Source organism: Mobula hypostoma, chromosome 9 (genome assembly GCF_963921235.1).
Source record: "Mobula hypostoma chromosome 9, sMobHyp1.1, whole genome shotgun sequence".
Classification (NCBI taxonomy): Eukaryota; Metazoa; Chordata; class Chondrichthyes; order Myliobatiformes; family Myliobatidae; genus Mobula; species Mobula hypostoma.
Window position 1 is genome coordinate 133,516,558 of NC_086105.1, and position 21,370 is coordinate 133,537,927.

Genomic DNA, 21,370 nt, shown 5'->3' on the forward strand with positions numbered 1-21,370 from the left:
GATCTTAAAGTACTTTTTGGCAAGGAACCTCATTTATTTGAAAATAACTCATCTACTCTGAATTATCCAACATTTTACCATCTGGTTGTTTCTTTAGTTATGCAATGATTCATTCTCCATTTCTGGCTCTACAAGTTCATTTCAAATTCTCATTGCACGTTGATTGAAGAAATCTTCTACAGCTATTCCCAATAATAGTTATCATTTACAAGGAAACAATCAGGACTATCAAGTATAATTATGTAAAAATATCATTAGCTGGATTGGAATGGTTCTTAAGGAACAGAGAAAGCTGAAGAGAAATTTAATTGGCTCACTACATTGGAAAATCTGGTGTACAATACATTTTCTTTCTGACTATTCTAGGAAGGGGTTAAAAGCTCGGAGAGGGGCTTGTTCATCGGTATCTCTATATAGTGAGCTGCAAATCTGATAGCATTTTTGAAAACAAATAGTTTGAATACAAATAAATATTGATTTCATTTCAAAATATCAGATAATTATTGATAGAGGACATTTCACAGGATCACAGGTAAAATGAAACCTTTTTCTGTATGTCTTTCATTCCTTCAAGGTGTCAACAAAAAAATCAAACCTGTACCCTGACTAAGACCCATTAAGTCAGTCCTGATGAAGGGTCTCGGCCCCAAACCTCGACTGTTTACGCTTTTCCATAAATGCCGCCTGGCCTGCTGAGTTCCTCCAACATTTTGGGTTGTGCTGCTTTGGGTTTCCTGCATCTGCAGATCTTCTCGTGTTTGTCATCAAGTCCTTTTGAGATCATTCCATCAATGAACAGAAGTGGTAATGGACTGGTGGTCGAATCAATGTAATTCCTGTCCAAGATCTAAAATTCTGAGGAAATTACCTCTGGACTTAAGTGTCAGTATTTCATATAGGATTTTCTTTTCAAGGCAAATACTAACTCAGCAAGCATAACAACATCTAATTAACAACACCAACAGTGATAATATCTCCAACAGCAAGCACTGAATGGAAATATTCTAACATGATAAGTTATAATATGCACAAAATTATACAGTGACAGTGGTATTCTTTGGCTAGGCTGCAGGGTTCCTCAGTATATTCATGGAGTGCGAGCCATGATTTTGCCCTCCCCACCACTGAATGCATTTACATGGAGAAATACAACAAGAAAGCAGCATCCATTAGCAAATGCCACACCATCCAATTCATGCCTACTTCTCGCTGTTACGATCAGGCAGGAGGTATAGACCCTTAGGTCCCACAACACCAGGTTCAGGAAGAGTTATTACCCTTCAACATTCAGGCTCCTGAACTGGCATAAATAACTTCATTTACCTCTACTCTGAGCAGATTGTTCTGATTTCAGGGGGGAACAGTTAAGAATCAACTAGGTTGGTCCACGCTGGGTAAAATGTTAGATTTTATTCCCTAATCAATATCAGTGAACCAGATGTTCTTTAATACAATTAATCTGTTAGTTTCAACTTGATCATTACACAACTGTCTTTGGCCTTATCCGAGACGGTGATGTGTCTGCATACAGACGGGTGGTGGAACGGCTGGCCCTCTGGTGTGGTCAGAACAATCTGGAGCTAAATACGCTCAAGACTGTGGAGATTACAGTGGACTTCAGGAGGAGCCCCCCAATACTCCCCCCACTCACTATACTCAACAGTAGTGTGTCTGCTGTGAAGACCTTCAGGTTTCTGGGTTTCACAATCTCCCAGGACCTGAAGTGGACACCCAACGCAGACACTCTTATCAAAAAGGCTCAGCAGAGGTTGTATTTCCTACGTCAACTCAGGAAGTACAACCTGCCTCAGGAGCTGCTGATTCAATTCTATTCAGGAATAATTCAGTCTGTTCCCTGTTCGTCCATCACTGTCTGGTTTGGATCAGCTACCAAACAAGTCAAGAATAGACTCCAAAGAACCGTCAGGGCTGCGGAAAGGGTTATTGGTGTGAAGCTGCCCTCGATCCAGGACTTAGATGCATCTAGAGTCAGGAAGCGAGCAAGCAGCATCATTGTAGACCCATCACACCCTGGACATCACCTGTTCCGACTCCTTCCTTCTGGTAGGCGCTTTAGATCACTGTATGCCAGGACAAATAGGTACAAGAACAGTTTCTTTCCGTATGCCATCAGTCTTATGAACACTTGAATTTTAGTCTATTATAAACCAAGTCCACCTGTACATACACAGGTATACCTCATTGTATATAGTTCACGATTATTTGCACTATTGTTTGCTTTTTTATTCTGTACAGCGAGAGCTCAGGGAAACTGGCATCAAATTCCCTGTATGGGTCCACATACTTGGCGATAATAAAGGATTCTGATTCTGATTTGCTTTTAATCTGTATTTACTTATCCAAATCCAATCTCCGTATCCACGATGCTGCAATCTGAAATCGACCCCTGATGAAAGGTCATCAATTTGAAGTTCTAAACTCTCCGTAGTATCCAAGGCATCTTTGAGGAGCAGCGTCTCAGAAAGGTGACACCCTCACTACACAGGACATGCCCTCTTCCCATTCTTACCATCAGGGAGGAGGTACAGAAGCCTGAAAGCATATATTCAGCGATTCAGGAACAGCTTGTTCCCCTCTGCCGTCTCATTTCTAAATGGACATTGAACCCATGAACACTATCTCGCTTTTTAAATTATTTTTTTCACTTTTTAAAATTTAACTATTTAATATACACATATATATGTGTGTGTATTCTATTCTATTTACTTATTTTTTCTGTATTTATCATGTATTGCATTGTACTGGTGCCGTAAAGTTAACAAATTTCACGACATATGCTGGTGCTATTAAAACCAGATTCTGATTTGTCCTCAGATTCTGCTCAAACTGAAAAGTATTTTCAGCATTTTCTGTTTTTATTTCAGATTTTCAAGCTGCACAATAATTTGATTTTGTGAGGTTTTAACGCATGAACTTGGATCTTGCCTCTGGGCCTGTGGATCACTCACCTACTAACAGAATCATTTTGCTCTGGTAATATTTTGGGGATTAGTTCAGAATGCCTGGAGATCTTCTGACAACCTGGGAAGTTTGGAAACCCTACCAGTGCAATCACATGCTTAGATTGCTTTCCTCCTTTGAAGCCCTTCTCCTGACAGTCAGAAGCAAAATCTCTAAAGGCGCTCAAATTTTGAACTAAAAGTTAAAACACTGCAGGATCTCAATAAATCAGGAGCTTTAGTGGATATAGAAACAGAGTAATTTGGCCAAATCCTATTGATAGATTCCTCCATATAGACTTTTAGATTATGAGAACACTCAGTCCTCTTTTATTGTCATTTAGAAATGCATACATGCATTAAAAAATGATACAATGTTTCTCCGGAGTGATATCACAGAAAACAAGACAGACCAAAGACTAACACTGACAAAACCACATAATTTTAACATATAGTTACAGTAGTGCAAAGCAATACCATAATTTGATAAAGAACAGACCATAGGTACAGTAAAAAAAAATTGCAGCCCAGAGTCCCCAGTGTCTGCACATTCCAAGTCTAGTGTTTAGTGGTGGACTGGATCCATCAACATGCTCTGAGTGACAGCCAATGAGCATTGACGTACTGAGGTAGTCCCGCCCATGAAAACCCTTTGGAAGCAGTAACAGCTGGATAAACACTACTGCCCAATTCACTGTTCTTCAAAAATGTAAGGTTGACTTCACAGATTTTAAGAGATATTTAAATAATATAAATAATTTAAAAATATAAAAAGGAAGTTAACTCAATTATTTATGCACCTTGAAACCATTCAATGTGTATAAATAATGGACAAATTAACCAGATTTGGAAAAAAAATCCTTTACCCTGGCTTTTATCTGCAGCCTACAATCTCAGTTGAAATCAGCAGAGGCTTGGAAGAAGGACGCATCTCCTCAACATGATTGTGTCGGTGGCTCTATTGGAAATGGCAGCATTAGCCAGTGACACAACACAAAATATTTCAGATCAATGATCTTGTATTGCTTTGCATTGAGTACAAGAGTTGGGGATGTTATGTTGAAGTTGTATGAGACATTGGTGAGGCATAATTTGTTGTATTATGTGCTGTTCTGGACACCCACCTGCAGGAAAGATATCAATAAGATTGAAAGAGTGAAGAGAAAAATTTATAAGGACATTGCCAGGAATTGAGGACCTGATTTACAGGGAAAGATTGACTAGGTCCGGACTTCATTACCCAAAGCATAGGAGAATGAGGGGAGATTTGACAGAGGCATACAAAATTATGAGGGGTATAGATAGAGCAGATCCCCAGCTACAGGCGTATAGCCCCATTGCCTTGTGGGAAACCTCGGGAGAGACAACGGCTACAGGAGTAAATTCAGACAGAAAATCCGGAGTGGCGCCCCTAAGACGGTTAGGGATGACCGAACATCCTTCTGGAACCCCTGCATCCAAGCTGATGCCAAACATATTGCTTCGCTTTCCTTTGGACTGCACAGGCGAAGCTGGAAGGGGGATCTTGACGACTGGGCATCCCAGGATTTCCACACGTTCCGCCCAGGCTTGTGCCCTGGAGAGGTCACTCCAGCGCCGTTATCCATTGTCCTTCGATACAGACGGATGTCATCATCATTATCATTGAGGGAGTAAGTGCAAGCAGACTTTTTCCCACCAGGGTTGGATGAGACTACAACTAGAAGACATAGGTTAAGAATAACCAGGGGAAACGTTCAAGAGGAACATGAGGGGGAGCTTCTTCACTCAGAGGGTGGAGGGAGTGTGGAACGATGCCACGGAAAGTTGTGAATGTGGGTTTGATTTCAGCATTTCAGAGAAATTTGGATAGATACATGAATGGGAGGGCTATGGAGGGCTATAGTCTGGGTGCAGGTCAACGGGACTGGGCAGGTTATAGTTGAAGTTTAAAGTTCAAAATAAATTTATTACCAAAGAATATATGTGTCACCATATAGAACCCTGAGATTTGTTTTCTTGTGGGCATACTCAGTAAAATTAAGAAACACAAAAGAATTAATGTAAGGCTGCACCCAACAGGATGGACAAACAACCGATGTGCAAAAGACAACTAACTGTGCAAATACAAAATAAAAAAAACAGAAATTTTAATAATAAATAAATAGGCAATAAATATTGAGAATATGACATGAAGAGTACTTGAAAGTGAATCTATATGTTGTGGGAACAGTTCAGTGACGGAGCGAGTGAAGTTGAGTGAAGTTATCGCAACTGCTTCAAGAGTCTGATAGTTGACGGGTAATAACTATTCCTGAACTTGGTTGTGTGGTTCCTGAGGCTACTGCATCATCTTCCTGATGACAGAAGCAAGAAGAGACCATCGCTTGGGTGGCGGGGGTCCTTGTTGATGGACACTGCTTTCCTGTGACAGCTCTCCTTGCAGATGTGCCCAGTGGTGAGGAGCCTTTACCCATCATGGACTGGGCTATATCCATTACCTTTTGTAAGATTTTTCATTCAAGGGCATTGGTGTTTCCATGCCAGGCTGTGATGCAAACAGTAATTATACTCTCCACCACACATCTATGGATATTTGTCAACGTTTTAGATGTTATGCTGAATATTAGCAAACTTCTTAGGAGATGGATTTGCTGCCATGATTTCTTTGTAATTGCACTAATGTGCTGTACCCAGACAGATCTTCTGAAATGATAACTCTGAGGAGTTTAAAGTTGCTGATTCTCTCCCAGACATCCCACCCTGCAAAAACTCATGTCAGGGAGGTAGCACCCCGAGCCCCCGCAACCCCATATCACCACCCCCACGGTCGAGCTCCAAGGGCGTATGTAATACTTTGTTCAGTGATTTTGTCTAATCTGTAAACCAAGTTGGGTATATGCAGAAAATGTGACATTAAAATACGTTCTTATATTATATTATATTATTATAGAGTCATTTTTTATTCTATTACAACTTTAAGCAAGTCTACAGGGAGCTTGGCCTCATCACGTTGGACATCAATAGAGTAGCTCCTTAGCAGCTAGCCAGCTAGTTTAAATAACGTAGGCTATGCTAATGGACGAATGACACCTGTTAAACTCACCTCAACATGTCTTTTACATTTTACACCATGGACAATAGAAAAGTCACTGTTGTAAACAGTGCAGTGAGCAACACTGTCATTAATTTTGAGGTTGACTGTAAAGCCCGCCCACAGAGAAAACTGATAGGTCTACTTAGCACGAAGAGAGACCAATCAGGATGCTCACTCTCGCTCACCCTCTCAAAAAAATCGATTTCTAGGATATGGTATATAATTTCCAGGCTTCAGGGAGCTGCTATCAATATGTGGGAAACTTCCAGGAGAGGTGGGATGTCTACTCTCCATCTCTGATCTCCCGATGAGGACTGGCTCATAGACCTCCAGTTTCCTCCCCCTAAAGTGAATAATCAGCTCCTTGGTCTTGCTGACGCAGAATGAGAGGTTATTGCCGCAGCGTGGATTAGATGGGCCAAATGGCCTGTTTCTGTGCTGTAATATTCCATGACTCTATGACTCTTCTATTTGGACCAGAACTAATTGGCTATCAATGAATAAAAGACTAATCCTGTTTCTTTGTTCAACAATGTTTACTGGCCTTCTGAGAATTTCAACAATGTTCATGTTGCGTGTCCTGTTGATGAATTCATCACTGCTTATACATAAAGCTATATTCAAATTGATTAAGATTACTTTCATGCATGACTTAGAAATAAAGTTTGGCAGTGTGGGACGTCCCTCAAGAATTTGGTAAATATTCTCTTCTGAAACTTCCTATCTTCACTGGAGCATTTATTGCACTAATCTCTATTTTATAATTTGCTGCATTCATACATACATTTATTTATTTATTCATATCTGTAGAGGAGAATGCAATTTCTTCACCATGGGAAGTCTTCCTTGGGCATTGCTCTTGAGGTAGAAATCCTTTGTTCTTGAACAACTTCTAAGGACTATTTCAGAAGAACAGTCCTTACGTTACAGAACTATCAGGACTTCTTAAGAACTGAGTGTACAGGACTAGGCTCTGTGGTTTGTTGCAGATAAAAGGCCAACAAACTGCTTTCCTACTTAATAGAATCAGAGCTGTGCTTTGACCACTGCCTGCTCCTTGTATTTCCCTGATAATCTTAAAGGCCAAAGTCCTGTTGACCCCTGGAATAAATATACTCAGCAACTAAACATCTGCAACACTTAGCACAGAGAATTCAATGTCCAAAGTTAAAAGTAAATATGTTATCAAATTATGTTGTATAGGTCACCATTATAGTTCGTTATGGACTAGATGGACAAAATAGTCTGGTTTTGTGTTGTAGTACTCAATGACTATGTGCTACCCTGAAATGCATTTTCTTGCAGACACTTACAGTAGAACAAAGGTATCAATGAAAACCATATACAAAGACTGACAAACAACTAATGTGCAAAAGAAGACAAACTCTGCAAATACAAGAAAACAAATAATAAATAAATAATATCGAGAATAGAAGTTGTAGAGTCCTTGAAAGTGAAGTTGTGGAACCAATTCAGTGTTGAGGTAAGAGAAATTACCAATGTTGGTTCAGAGGCTGGTCGTTTAAGGGTAATAGATGTTCCTGATTCCAAAGATTCACACCCGTCTGATTCCTTTGATGAACCTGATTTAACTTTTACAGCAGTGAAAAGAAATTTGAACTGTTCAGTCCCTGCTGTGTGACTATTCAATGCCAATTTATAGAAGCTAATGTTTTGGTGTTGAACTACAAACTTCCAGGAGCGAGTTTGACCTCACCTTGTAAATTGAATAACGTCTTTGTTTTACATGATAAACGGAGCATTCTGCTGTAGCACCAGAATGTTACTTGTGTTTTACATGAGATTAGTATTATCTGCCATCTGCCTGCAATATAACCATTATGGCCACAGATGGCATTTCAATGGGCCACCTACACTGCCATGTGCTGTTGATTGGAATCCAATTGGGAGAACAATCACTTGGCAAAGGGATGTAAAACTGTACACTGAGCAGGTTGGATTAACTGTGATACGTTTCTCTGGCATAATCAGCACATGCGTGTGCACGCACGAACATACACACACACACACACACACACACACAATCACACCTTTTATATTATTATACTGGCATCATACTGTCTGTTTCTAGGAACAACCTGTTTCTGGGAACAACATGAACTTTGCTATTAAAAGCAAACTTTCAGGAACAAGGAAAGAAAGACCGTTGACACATGCGTGACAAATTTGACGACTCCTTCTGGCATTTACTCATGTACAGTTAAGCCTGTAAGCCCAGTTATTAATGTCAGAGTTACCCTGGTGGAATATGTGGGGATAGATTTACCAGCTGCTGCGTTATCTGCCAGGCAGAAACAGGGTATTTCTGTGTGCGTTCTCTGCCCACCCAGCTCCGGGGTGCAACAAGTGACTGAGGCCCGGATGCACCTATTTATCAGATATACATTGAAACATACAGTGAAATGTGCTGTTGGCGCTAACAAGCAGCAGGGATAGCCCACGGAGTTGCCACACATTCCGCGCCAACATAGCACGATGACAATGCCAACACTGCATGCACAAGGGTGAGGGGATTTGAGCTGGGCAGACTCGTTCGCTCACTCACTGGTTCAGTGAGGTCGGCTGGCTTCATTCCTTGCTCAGTCGTCCTGTCACAGCTGTTTCGGGCCTACATATAGCCCAGGTTACAAACTGCTCTCAGGAACGGAAGCCTGCCATAACGTGGGGGGGGGGGGGATGCCTGTGAAAATGTAATCTTAGAATTGAAAAACCTCATCCCCTTTGGGAGAAAGTTACTGTTGGAAAGTGAAAGAATGGGAGGTGGTGTATATCCGAAATAAAAACAGAAAATGTAGCTCAGACAACATCCGTGGAAAGAAATGAAGTTATCTGTTCAGGGTGGAAACCTTAAGTCAGAATGATCTAATGAAGGATTCTGCTCATTGTTTTCAGTATTTTCAGTTTATATTTAGATGTAAAATATCTACTACTCTTCTACTTTACATGATCATTTTTATAACACTTTCCTCACTTGATTCTTTGTAAACCCTTTAAGGCTAACTTTTATTTACCGTTCCAGACTTCCTGGCAGGGAGAGAAATGGATCCCAGACATCGTGGTGCTGCTGTGTGGTATGGCACTGGAGCTGGAAGTACCATAGTGCTACTACCTCCAGCTCCAGTGACCTAGGCCTCCAGTGCCCACTGTATTGAGTTTACATGTTCTCTCAGTGACTGAGTGGGTTTCCTCAGAATGCTTTGATTTCCTTCCGCTTTCCAAAGATGTGTGGCTTGGTAAGTTGCTTGGCCAATATATGCTGAGTTTAATGTGTAGGTGAGAAGTAGAATCTGGTGGGGAGCTAAAAGGGTTTGAAGTTCTGACAAAGGGTCTCAGCCTGAAACGTCGACTCTTTACTCCTCTCCATAGACATTTTCTGACCTGTTGAGTTCCTGCGGCATTTTCAGTGTGTTGCTCTGGATTTCCAGCTTCTGCAGAATGTCCTGTGTTTTGAAAAGTTAAAAAATAGGATTTGTGTAAATGCTATTCTTGTGGTTAGTGTGCACTTAGTGAGCTGAAGAGTTTGTTTCTGTTCAGTATGGTTCTATGATGCTAACTGTGTGCAGCTGTCCTCACCCCCTGCACATCCAGTGCTGCTGAGTTTAAAGTAACCAAACGGGCAAGTGGCAAGTACTGATCAATCAGCATTCTCACATATACCCATCCTAATGATCAAAGACCAATTTTGACTCTGTTTTTCACTCCGTCCGCCACAACAGGCAGGATCTCCCGGTAGCCACCTAGTTCAACTCTGCTTCCCATTCCCATTCAGATATGTCCATACATGGCCTCCTCTACTGCCATGATGAGGCTAAACTCAGGTTGGAGGAGCAACACCTCATATACTGTCTAGGTAGCCTCCAGCCCCTTGGTATGAACATAGAATTCTCCAACTTCTGGTAATTCCCTCCCCCTCCCTTCCTCTATCCTTATTTCGCATCACCTCCCTCATAGTTCCACCTCCTTCTACTATTGTTCTCCTGCCAATCACCTATGTGCTTCCCCTCCCCCACCCGTTGTCTTAAAAATTACTGTTTTTTTCAACTACCGGCACTCTTCAAACCCTCCCCAAAGTCCTTCCTTCAGTCCTGATGAAGGGTTTCGGCCCGAAACGTCGACTAATCTTTTCAACTGATGCTGACTGACCTGCTGAGTTCCTCCAGCGCATTGTGAGTGTTCTGTTTTTCATATCCCATCTTTGATCCGATTAGTCAAAGAACCTCATGCTTATTAATCTGTGAACGGATGTCATGGATCTCCATTAGGGTGTGTAAGCAGAGAAAAAGAGATCTCCTCTCTAAAACTTATAAAAGCTCTTTGTGTCTTTAGCTGTTGTCTTGTCACCACTGAGTTCAAAGACAAAGCTGATGAGTTTCTGGTATCTATTGCAGAGACTAGAAGAACAAGGAGTTAGGTTGACTTCTTCTTGAATATGGCAACGTAAAATTTTTTAAATTGAAGTTGATGTTTGTGTGATTTCTCTTATGGTCAAGAAGAACACAATGATGACTTCCAATTTAAGATGGCACTACTGAAGATGAGTGACAACGTACTGCGGTTCCCAAAGTAAGAAATACAGCTAAATACTTTGTTAATAACAGTTTTTCTGTAAAATAAATGATGGTTAATGATCATTGCAAACAATGAACAGGTGAGTAAAGGTGTGGCTGACTCAGGGGTCAAGGTGTGCGGGCGTGACGCACAGTTGAAGTGAGATCGAGAAATGTTCGAGGAGAAGTGGTCGGAGCGAGGTCGAGACATGGTGAGACAGAGTCGGGGCAAGCAGAGTGGAGAAAAATTGGAGTGGAGGAGGTTTGGAACCCATCCACCTAAGCTGAGAGCGAGATTTAATTGATCTGATTGCTGGGTCGATTTGGGAAGGTCAGGTACGGGCTGAAACATGGCAGCAGGGTCCAGACCGGAAGCATATCGATGCAGAAGGGCCTGACTACCACAGTGAGGAACAACCTGATCTTTGGATGATTTAAGTGCTGGACTGGATGGATTGAAAAAGCGGGGTGTCAGGTCCAGAGGTAGGGTCAGGCCAGTTCTGCTCGATGCTCGTGATGATTGTGCTGCTCTTTGCTTCACTGAGGGTGAGGCTGTGGGCCTGCTCTGGCTGTTCCAGCCTTCGTGTCCAAAGACTCACTTTTGCTCTGAATTCTGTTGCTTGCTTGTATTGTTTGCATGATTCGTGTTTTCTTTCTCTCTGTGCATTGGGTGTTTGTTAGTCTTTTTTTAATGGGTTCTTTTGGGTTTCCTGTTTTGTCACTGCCTGTAAGGAGAAGAATTTCAAGGCTGTATAATGTATACATATGTTGACAATAAATGTACTTTGAACTTTGATATCGCCCTTGAATTTGTTTGAAGTTGCAATGTGATGATAAAGACATGTTTTCAATTCAAATGACCACATTTGGATGGTTTGAGTATGTATTAAGTGTGTGCATCATCTCTGTCCTGTTTAACTTTGCTTTGGAATCTCTCACATCCTTTAAAACAGTTGAAACTCTGAAAAGTTGCCCTTGGGCCTTACCTTATTTCAAACAGTGTTTTTTTGGTGCATGGTTTTATTTCCATTTTTCATTGCTTTTGAAATTATTAAGGTGAGGGAAGTATCAGAAATGGCTCCCCAAGGGCTAGTTAGACCAAATGGATAGACAGATCCATGTTATTTGTAGCTCATATAATCTCTGTGTGTTGCAGGATCTCAGCAGATGTGAATAGGGGCAATAGTCAACAGTAGCTGATACCATAGAAATCGTCAGTAGTTTAAAGATTAGCATGCACATTAAAACATGCAGTGAAATGTCCTGACGAAGGGTCTTGGCCTGAAACGTCGACTGCACCTCTTCCTAGAAATGCTGCCTGGCCTGCTGCGTTCACCAGCAACTTTGATGTGTGTTGAGTGAAATGGATTGTTATTGTCAAGTCAAATCAGCAGGGATTGAACTGGCAGCCCGCAAATGTGCCGCCACGCTTCTAACCGTGAGGCTTTAGAATGAGGGAGAAATCCAGAGCAATTCCTAAATACACTATCGTTGTAGCTACAGAAAGGTACTCTCAAAATCCCCATCATTCTCAGCTTTTAATTCCATCAAAGTTCCCTTAATTTCATTAAAATAAATGAACTTCATTTATTTTTCTGATGCTTTCCCCAAGTTTCTTGGTTCCTTATTCCTTTTATTGCTGCTGTTCATTGTTCCAGTGACTACATAAACAGCAAAATAATAATGGTCTCTTTCCACGAATCTTTGGCTAAAATGAAGTTCTGCTGCAAAAGTGATTCTGGAATGGCATTTGAAACAACTTTGCACCAAAGCAATTTTAGTCAAGTGCAACAGATCTTCTAGTTAAAGCCCTTATCCAGCACCTGTCACCTTGTCATGGTGGAGGGACTTCTGAGATCCTGACATCCTGAGAGCAATGTTAGCAGGAGCTCAGATCCAGGAAGGATCACTCATGGTGTTAAAATCAATGTGGAGGTTCCATACAAGGCGTGATCCAACCAAGACCTCAGTGGTGGAGCTACTGGAAGACGATGACACATCTCAATGGCTTCACAACCACAGATTCTGCCACGTGGTCTGCGCACTCTCACAAGTGAACTGCAGAAGAGGTTCAGCAATCGCACTCGTGAGTATGAAAGTTCCAGCCAGTTACTGTTTCTTTGTGGTGGTATTTGACTCCTTTCCTCTCATTTCAGTCTTGTTGAGATTCAGCAAAAGCAGAGCTACATCAACACTCCCTTCTTACAGTTGTCCTGGTTCCGGGAAAGAAGACTATTGTTTAGACTGACATAAAGAAGCAGTATTTATTTAGTATTAAGCACTATTGCTGAGCCACTGTATCGGCATTTAGCTTTTTGTTGTAATTTCTAGTTAAGGGCCCTGTTGGTCTAATGTTAATTGTATTTCTTTTATTTCTGAATATTTCCTAATAAACGAGAGTGAACTGTTGATTAGCTTCAATTTCTCTCTCTCTCTCTCCCTCTCCTTCTCCTTCTCTCTCTCTCTCCCCCTCCCCCTCCCTCCCTCCCTCCCACCTCTCGGCAGTTGAGCCATTGCGCACATTCCTATCAGCAATGAAAATGGACCTAACAGAGAGGGAACAGCTGACCTTGGCCCTGACATTCATCAACCAGATAGGAGAGAAGTTACAGTTAGTTGAAGCTGCGTTGGAAGAAGTGACGGTAGCAGTGCGACAGATAGTCTCAAAATGAAAGCCCAGTCCAAATAGAAGTTTGTAGAGGTGAAACTAAAATCAGTAGAAGCTGAGTTTGCCGATGTTTCCCACACAGTGTGACAGCTACTTTCAGAGCAGCAAGCCCCGTCCCAGCTGGAAGGACAGGTGTTAGCCCTCATAGCGATAGTTTGGCATCTCACCATGGACAGCCAGAATCAGGTGGCAGCCACTGCAACTCTCACAAATGCAATTTAGCAGCCTTTGACCATGCATTCCCACTCCCAACATCTCCCAGATCCTCCTTTTCACCAGTATCAATAACTTCAACTGCTAATGTTTGGACAAGAACTGAGTATTCCCCCCCAGACTGATACTCCAGTGACCCCGATAGCTGCAGGAATTTTATTACCCAGTGTAAGATGAATTTCCAGGCACAGCCTGGTCAGTTCAGTGATGATGCACATAAACGGGTGTACATGGTGAATCTCTTAGATGAACCCCTACTCAGCTCTAAAGGAAAAAGCTCCATTGCTACATTGATTTTCAGCCCCTCAGCCACCGGATCCTGACTCCGATCTGTCAAGGACCATGTGGTGGCTGCCTGTGAATCAGCCTCCCCACGTTAACCAAATCTTGCACAGGCATTTTCCATTAAGACAATATCCCTTTTGGAGAACATCATACTCGACTCGACGGATCGCACAGAATGTAAAATTAAGGCCAGGGAAATGGATGAGAAACTATTACTAGGCAGGACCCAATTCATGTATTTTGGTCGTTGTTGACAGATGCATGCTTTTTGAAATAAGCAAATGGTGCACGATAATAAGCAGTGTAGATTTGTGGTCTTCTGCTGCTGTAGGCCATTCACCTCAAGGTTCCGCATGTTGTGCATTTAGAGATGCTGTTCTTTACAGTTACGGATCTCGCAGCCCATCTGGGTCATGGAGCACTGTACAGATCAGTGCTGGACCAGTTATTTCCATCTCTCACAGTTGTGGGTGAGTGCCTGGGTTGGAGGCAAAGCTCTCTCTGGTCCACTCTGTGATGTTGTCTGCCCATTTCTTCCTCTGTCTGCCCCTTTTTCTTTTCCCCTGCACCGTTTCCTGAAGAATGCTCTTCGAGGGTCCACTTGATCTTGTTATGCGGCCTTACCATCTCAGTTTCCTCTTCTGTACTGTGGACAGTAGGTCTTCGTAGTGTCTTATGCGCTGGGTGATGGTTCATCGTAGTTCATCGTTTGAGGTATGGTCTGTATAGGAGATGCCGAGGAGCCTTCTGAAGCATTTAATTTCTACTGCTTGGATCATCTTTTGTAGTTCTACAGTCAAAGTCCAAGATTCGCATGCATACAAGAAGATGGGGAGCACAGGTGCATGCAGGAGCTTCAACTTGGATCTGAGAGCCATGTTATTGTCTCTCCACACTGGTTTCAGTTTTAGATGGAAGATGTCCTGCTTTTCTTTACTCACTGCGTTATCGTGTGGTTATTTGAGTTACCATTGTCTTCCTGCTAGCCTGGCCATTCTCTTCTGAACTCTCTCACTAACAAACCGTTTTCGCCCTCAGAACTGCTGCCTGCTGTTCACTGGATGATTTTAAAAATTATTTTTTGCACCATTCTTTATAAACTTTAGAGACTGTAATGTGTGAAAATCCCAAGAGATCAGTAGTTTCTGAGATACTCAAATCACTCCTTCTGGATAAAAAAAAACACTCATTCCACGCACAAAGTCACTTAGATCACACTTCTTCCTCATTCTGATGTCTGGCATGAGCAACAACTGAACCTCTTCACCAGGTCTGCATATTTTTATGCTTTGAGTTGTGGCCACATGATTGGCTGACTAGATATTTGCATTATTGAGCAGGAATAGAGGTGTATCTAATAAAGTGGCCACTAAGTTTATATTTGGCACCTGACATGGTAGCATCAATTTTAATGCAACAACCAAAGTAAAAAATACCCTTGTTGTGAATTTTTCATAAATAGGCTGAATGATTTCATCTTGGATCAGTTTATTTATGCTGTTGCTTTTTGGATCCTCGGAGGTTTGAATCTTGCTTGATTGGCAAAGTATGAATGAAAGATTGATGATGAGACCTCTCAAAGTTCGGAATGAGTTCTTTCCCCATTGGATTGTGCCAGATTGTTAGACTTCTACACCCTGCACGGAAAGAACAGTTTATAGGTGCTGGCACCCAGATGAGCAACACAGATGGAATGTCGAAGCTTTGTCCAAACTCTTTTGTTCTGTAACTTGGCACTTATCTGCCAGAGCAAAGGCTGACTGTTGCATTGTGTGCTAAGTCGACCTTCGAACATTGGAAAAGATGAGTTACAGCTAGATTTTTAATGCCTGGCTTAAGTGAGCTTGATGTTACTCTTTGATTGTCTAAAATTCAGGAGTCAAGTAAAATTTGTACTAACATTTAAATAATTGATATCTCCCTTAAAAAAGATTGGCTTCACATGCTTCGTCAATACACTTCTGACTTAAACGATTCAAAGAATTGTAAAAATATGTAAACTTTAAAAGGTGCAATGTCCCAATTAAGGATTAAATATCGTACCAGCAGAACAAAATACTTCAATTCTGTTCAAGGAGCGGTGAAAATATAGACCTGATTTCCTTGTGAACTATATCAGTAATTCTAATCAGGGACATTTACGTAAAGGTATTATCTTTTTCTCAGACGAATAAACATTTATATCTCTCACAATCATTTGCAGGCAGTTATCTCAGCAAGCAGTACATGTGCTACACCTGCCAGTTCACTTCATCCCTTACGACCATTCGGCATCCTAAACAGTCCTTCCAGGTGAAGCAACACTTCACCTGTGAGTCCGTTAGTGTCATCTACTGTACCCTGTGCTCTTGGTACAGCCTCCTCTACATCGGTGAGGCCTGACATAGATTGGGGCACCTTTGCTCAGTCAACAATAGGTAGGACTTCCTGGTTGGCAAACATTTTAATTTTATTCCGCATTCCCATAGCCACCTGTACTTTCATAATGAGGACATTTTCAGACCGGAGGGGGCAGCACCTCATATTCCATCTGGGTAGCCCCCAACCTGGTGGCATGAACATTGATCTCTCTAACATCTGGTAATTTCTCCCCCTCCTGCCTTCTCTCTTTTTCCATTCCTCTTTCTGGCTGCCCTTTTACCCCTTCTCCTCACCAGCCCATTGCCCAGCTCTAGTTCACCTCCTCCTTCCCTTTCTCCCATGGTCCACTCTCCTCTCCTATCAGATTCCTTTAGCCTTTTACCTTTCCACCTTTCACTTCCCAGCTTCTCACTTCTTGTCCCCTTCCCCACCCGCCTTCCTTCCGTCTCAACTGCCTTTATCTATCGCCTGCCTGCTTCTGACTTCACCTGCCCTCTTCCACCCACCTACATTCCCCTTCAACTGACTTCACCTATCACCTTCCAGCTTGAGTTCATTCCCTTCCTCCCACCTTCTTATTCTGTCTTCTTCTCCCATCCTTTACAGTCCTGATGACGGGCCTTGGCCTGAAACATTGACTGTTCATTCCCCTCCAAAGATGCTGCCTGACCTGCTGAGTTCCTGCAGCATTTTGCGAGTGTTACCTAGGAATCTCCATTTGGTGTATATTTTACCAGAGGCAGATTGAAATAGTCTGTGTGTATCTTGAACATGCAGCTCAGTACCATTTGCTCGGGAGGGTCATACATGGGCTTCCGGACCAGAAATGGGCGAAAGGAAAAGTGATAGTGTAACATGCAGGCAAGCGTGGCAGCCAACAAAAGAGAGAGCAGAATGGCCAGATCATGAGCAATACTCGACGTGTCTGGCAACACCTATTGGGAGGAAAATTAACACCTACCAGTGAGCTGTGAAAAGCATCACATGGTGTTAATATTCTGACAGCAACTTCTTTCGGAGCACTGTGGTCACACTTAAATATGATCCTGTCAGCAGTTGAGGAATGGAAATTCATTTTGATCGGCACTTAGGCATTATTAAAAGTGTTGTTTCTCCCTGTGTGCGATTTGGAAAGAGCTGATGTGCCAGGCTTGAGGACAATGGAACGGCTTCCAAAATGCCAATAGCTCAAAGCAGTCCCACACAGACCAGGAAGATGCACAGCAGAGGATTTTGATATCATACACTGCAAGAATACCTAAGCTGGCATAATATGTATTTGAAATACGTGATTTAAAATGGGTAAGGGTGTTCCCTAATTTATTGCAGAGAAATTGCAACCAGTGATACATATTTATGTTTTTGGTCACTTAGAATTAATCAGCTAATGAGAATAATATAGCAGCATTGTATTGCTCTTACTTTCCTGTTAAGTCTGTTTTGAGCCTACTAGAGTCCAAAACAGTCGCTTTCCCCAAGCTGTCAAGTTGATCAACACCTCCACCCATTAATCTGCCCTACCTCCCCTCACCACCACTACGTACACACCATCTAGCGTCACACTATGTACATACAATCAGGCGATGTGTGTAACAGTTACTTGTACATTGTGTTTTATAGGATTGCTTGTAAACTTATAGGCATTGTGTTTCTTTTTGTTCTTTTTATTGTGTTCTTCGTGCTTATTGTGTTGTTCACGCTGCATCGGATCTGGAGAAATAATCATTTACACTCGTGTACTGGATCTTGAATAATGAAGTCTGAACACTCTTTTCTCCATTTACCCCTCAGTTCAAGTCACCTTTCTGCCACATTTTCCCAGAAGAATTGAACCTCTCAAGTCTGTTCTACCATTTTTTCAGATACAGTAGTTTCAAGTGTGTACTTTTTATTCATTTTCAGTGACAATATTGAGCTGGTGATGGATTTCCAAGTCAGGATGGTCTTTGACCTGGAGGGGAACACAGATGTGATAGTGTTTCAATGTTGCTCTAGTCCTTCTTGGTGATAGAGTTTGTGGGTCCATTTTCCTGCCACGACAGATTTGCCTAACAGGAGAATAATTATTTTGGTCTTGAACATTTCTGGTGATCCATTAATGACAGGTACTTGGAGGAACAAGAATAAAATTTTTACCACCCTTTCTGTGAAATGCTTCACAATTTATTCCTGTATGGTATGGCTTCATCTTTCAAATGGTGTCTCTCCTTACAAAGTTTGTTCATGGGAATTCCAGCAGAAGCTTGACCAAGTGACACCGCGAGATGAATCATTCTTGAAACACCAGAACCTTGTGATAAGCGCTAATAGGGAATGCTTTAAATAATCACAGTATTCAGAAAACCTGTGCCAGTCAAATAAAACTGACAAGATTAAACAGAAAGCATAAGGGCTTAATGACTCTAGATAATACAACAAATACAGGTGCGCAGGCCCACAGGGCTCTCGCCAGATATAATAGGTAGATGAAGTTTTTCAATCTCCTGCCCAGAATTTCTGGCCCTGTTTGGCCTATACTTACATTGACCTTTGTACTCTCAAGTTCAAGACAAGGTCAGGATGGCAACTGAGCCTAAGGCTGTGATGCTGGCCATCAAAACTCACTCAACATTCAAAAACTATTAAAATTTAAGTGTATAACTAAAAAATTCATAACAGGGAACATTTATATATAATTTAAAAATGAGTGAAGAAAAAAAATTTAGTTAGTCTCCCCAGTTTTTGTCCTAGAAACCCCACTGAAGTTGGTGGGAAGTGGATCTTGCTGCTGGAATCAAGAGATGATTTGGTTTTCTGAATCTGTCAATTTGTCCTGAATCATCACATTTCCTGGTATATATACACTTTGCAACTTGCTTTGGTTTCAATATCAGAACACACCTGTCTAATATTTTAGAAGATATTTCCTTTCCAGCAAATCACAGTGTCACATTTTTCTTTGTTGTTCTTCTCCACCTGCTGACTGCCATATGGCACATTAAATAGTCAATGAGCAATGTAAGTAACTCATTTTCAGCAGTGGCTGAGACCCAGCATACAGTATATTCTGTGTCATGGTTGAGGCAAATGGTGGACTCATTGAAAGGTTAAGATATGTCTCATTATCTGCCAGCATTCTGCTTCTAACTACCTTTTTTCTCTCAAATCTGAACTTGAAACATTCCATTAATCACACTGCATGGCCTTTTTAACCTCTCTCAAAAGCCCAATGAGTCAGCCATATCATTCTTGAATTATGGAGTTTCAGTACATTGATTATTTTATAGTATGCACACACAGTCTTCTAGGAATGACATTTTTCAAAATCTTCATGATTGAACTAAGTCCTGCATCTTTCTATTGCCATTCTATGAAAGAAAGCAAAAAATAACTACTAACTTTCAACACAACAGAGTCAACAGATGTGAGAAATCCAGGGTAACACATTCAAGATGCTGGAGGAACTTAGCTGGTCAGACAGCGTCTATTGAGAGAAATAAATTGTTGACTTTTCGGGCCTAGACCCTTCATCAGGATTAATGAAATGGCTTGGCCGAAACATCAACTGTTCATTCCCTCCATTGCTGCTGCCCGACCTGTTCAGTTCAAGAGGGTGAACCCTCGCAAGGTAGCAGGGCTCCATGGAATACCAGGTAAGGCTTTGAAAGCTTGTGAATCGCTACCATCGGGAAGGAGGTACAGAAGTCGGAAGGTGCACACTCAACGATTCAGGAACAGCTTCTTCCCCTCTGCCATCCGATTTCTAAATGCACATAGAACCAACGAACATTACCTCAATTTTTTTTAGATTGCTGTTTTTTTTAAACTTAACTAATAGAACATACATATACTTACTGTAAATCAGGTTTCTTCCTCTATATTTATTTATCATGTATTTCATTGTACAGCTCTCTTAAAGTTAACACATTTCACGACATATGCCAATGATATTAAACCTGATTCTGATTCCGAGTTCCTGCAGCATTGTGTGTGTGTGTGTGTCTAATTTTAAAGCAAGTATTTCAATGGAAGCTGATGGTTTGTATAGAACTTAGGTTATTTTAACTTCCAAGCTGCATTCACCTATGAAAGGCCTAATCTTGTTCAGAATGGTTGTCAAATGATGAGGTTATGCCTGACCTGAATGAAAAAGAGATGGAGGGGAGATGGCAGAGAGTAATTCAGCAAGTTGTTGCCCGAGGTGGGCCATTTTAGCTAAAAGGAGAGATTGGATCCTGGAAGGCTGAGAAGGGATCCTCATTTATCTGTAACAAATTATGAGGGATATGGATAGGGAAGACAGTGAGACATTTTTCCCATTAACAGGGGTGTCTATAACAAGAGGATATTGGTCTAAGAGAAGGGGTAGAAGAATTAGAAAGGATTTGAGGAAGATTCGTTTCACTCTGAGAGTGTTTGAAATCTGGAGTGTACAGTATTAGCCGAGGAAACTCTCACAATTTTTATGAAGTATTTTAATAAGCGTACAATGTTTACAATGGGAGATAGAAAATGCTTGCCAAAAGTCCAATGTTACAATAGTCATGGGGACTTCAATATGCAGGTAGATTAGGAAAATCAGGTTGGTGCTGGATTACGGGAGGGGGGATTTCCAGAGTGCCTATGAGGTGGCTTTTCAGAGCAGCTCGTGGTTGAGCCCATTAGAGGATCAGCTGTTCTGGATTGGTTGTTGTGCAATGAACTAGAATTGATTAGAGATCTTAAGGTAAAAGAACCTTTATGGGCATGTGATCATAATATGATTGAATTCACCCTGGAAATTTGAGAATGAGAAGCTAAAGTGAGATGTATCAGTATTACAGTGGAGTAAAGAGAATTGCAGAGGCATGAGAGAAGAGTTGGCCAGAATTGATGGGAAAAAACGTTGGCAGGGATGACAGCAGAGAAGTAATTTCTGGAATTTCTGGAAGCAGGTTGCAAGGCATAGGATATATACATCCAAAAGAGGAAGTACTCTAAAGGAAAGATAACACAACCGTGGCTAACAAGAGAAGTCAAAGCACATAAAAGCCGAAGAGAGGGCATATAATCGAACAAAGATTAGTGGGAAGTTAGAGGATTGGGAAGCTTTCAAAAATGAACAGAAGGTAACAAAAAAGTCATAATGAAGATAAAGATGGAATACAGAAGTAAGCTAGCCAATAATATTAAAGAGGATACCAAAAGTTTCCTCAGATACATAAAGTGAAAAAGAGAAGCATCCTGATGAAGGGTCTCGGCCCGAAATGTCAACTGTACT